Consider the following 2341-nt stretch of genomic DNA (forward strand, 5'->3'; position numbering starts at 1 on the left):
TTTTAGGGAAGGGGTGGAAAGTACATGTCAGGAAAGTGAAATTTTACGAAAAGAATAGAAGGAACGTGTCAGGAGAGGGAAATTTTGGGGAAATGGTGGAAAAACGTGTCAGGAAAGTGAAATTTTAGGGAAGGGTGGGAAAAACATGTCAGAAAAGTGAAATTTTGGGGAAGGGGTGGAAAAAATGTGTCAAGAAAGTGAAATTTTGGGGAAATGGTGGAAAAAATGCATCAAGAAAGTGAAATTTTGGAGAAGGGGTAGAAAAAAAAGTGTCAGGGAATTGAAATTTTAGGGAAGGGGTGGAAAAAATGTGTCAGGGAATTGAAATTTTAGGGAAGGGGTGGAAAGTACATGTCAGGAAAGTGAAATTTTACGAAAAGAATAGAAGGAACGTGTCAGGAGAGGGAAATTTTGGGGAAATGGTGGAAAAACGTGTCAGGAAAGTGAAATTTTAGGAAATGGTGGGAAAACAATGTCAGAAAAGTGAAATTTTGGGGAAGGGGTGGAAAAAATGTGTCAAGAAAGTGAAATTTTGGGGAAATGGTGGAAAAATGCATCAAGAAAGTGAAATTTTGGGGAAGGGGTGGAAAAATTGTGTCAGAAAAGTGAAATTTTTGGGTAAGGATAGATAATATGTGTCAGGAAGGTGAAATTTTGCAGAGAGGATGGGAAAAACGTGTCAGAAAAGTGAAATTTTTGGGAAAGGATAGAAAGAATGTGTCAGGAAAGTGGAATTTTGTGGAAAAGATGGGGAAAATGTGTCAGGAAAGCAAAATTTTGGGGAAATGGTGGAAAAAACGTGTCAGGAAAGTGAAATTTTGGGGAAAGGATAGAAAAAATGTGTCAGGAAAGTGAAACTTTTGGCGAAATGGTGGAAATAAATATAATAGTTTGTTGCTAGGGGAGAGATATAAAGAGATACAAAGGATTAGGATTATTGTGCTGAAGGTTCTGAACCCTTGGCTGAAGGAAGTGGTGAGAGGCAGACAAGGATTAGCAGATTTCTGGAGTGAAACCCTGAAATTTGATTGTCTGGAAATGCAGTATTTTCACATGAAACCTGCCATCCTTTCCCTTCTTTCAGGCAGCTGCATGAGGAGGGTTTGGGACATGGCAGAGCACTCACAGAGCTTTTGCTGTGCCACTTTTGGCCAATTTACAAGGCCAGTTAATCCTGACATGAAAAAGGGCAGCATCCATCACATCCTATGCTCTGAGTCACACCAGCAGCTCTCTCCTGGCTCTTTTTTATTCCACAATAAATTATTCTGATATATAAATAAATTTCTATCTGTCTGTGATGGATGCACATGCCCCACCAAAACTTTTTTTTAGGGGTTTTCAAATTAAAAGGGTTGAAAAGCCTTTGCAGTTGGCTTTTAAATTTTGCCCAACACTTCTATATCTGGTGATGGAAGTTTCTGGAAAACTGGGAGCTGCTCCTTGCCTGCAGTCCTGGTACTGGAGACTGTTCCTAAAGCAGTTTGCTCGTGTTACTCTGAATTAGCTTAGGATTTGCAACACCCCAAGGAGAAGAAAAGGCTTAATTTTGTCTGGTTTAGTTATGGAGAAAACAGTGGCTGCTGGGTTTTGTGCTGGAATTGCAAGGCAAAGATTGTGGGCACAAGTCTGATCCATTCAGTTTGCCAAATCCCTAAAAGATCTTAAATCCCAGCTGCAAGCAAGCAAATCCATCTGTGTGACACTCCTTAGGGAGTTAGAGGTGCTGTGTCTGCATATGAAATTTCCCCTGAGAGATAATGTCAAAATTAAGGCATTAATATTTCCCTGGCCAGGTAATTTTCCTTGCTGTTTCCATTACCATTTTTAGCTGTTTGCACCCATTGAAGTTTCACTGGTTTTACTGAGGATGTAAAGAGCAGTTGGAAAATTTAATAGCACATGGTTTAGATGGGAAAGAGTCACGGTGACAGCTGGGGGAGACACGGTGCTGATGAATTTGATGTATGGGTGCTTTAAAAGGCAACAGGAGTATTACACAACTACCTCAGCCCTGCAGCACTCCGCACGTGGTTAAAGATTTGATTTGAACGTACTTTCGCGATGCTGTTTTGCCTTTGTCACAGTTAACAGCGGCTAATTGCCAACCTGGGTGATTTCGGTGAAAAATTAAACAATTTTCCGTATGGTATACGAACAAAACCTGCGATAAAAGCATCTTGGCTATCACTGGCATTGGTGGTTCAGTGGTAGAATTCTCGCCTGCCACGCGGGAGGCCCGGGTTCGATTCCCGGCCAATGCAGTTAATCCTTTTCCGCGTCACTCTTTTTTTTTTTTTTTTCAAGTTCCTTCTTTCTCCTTCCTTTTCCGTTTCCGTCG

The 2341-nt window shown here is 41.0% G+C and overlaps 1 non-coding gene across 1 annotated transcript; it reads left to right on the top strand.

Annotated features, from left to right (window-relative positions):
- Nucleotides 1–2193: 2193 nt before the first annotated feature.
- TRNAG-GCC (transfer RNA glycine (anticodon GCC)) lies at nt 2194–2264 on the top strand. The gene has a single exon. It is a non-coding gene; the product is annotated as a tRNA-Gly (tRNA).
- The last annotated feature ends 77 nt before the right edge of the window (nt 2265–2341 follow it).

Source organism: Ammospiza caudacuta, chromosome 20 (assembly GCF_027887145.1).
Source record: "Ammospiza caudacuta isolate bAmmCau1 chromosome 20, bAmmCau1.pri, whole genome shotgun sequence".
NCBI lineage: Eukaryota > Metazoa > Chordata > Aves > Passeriformes > Passerellidae > Ammospiza > Ammospiza caudacuta.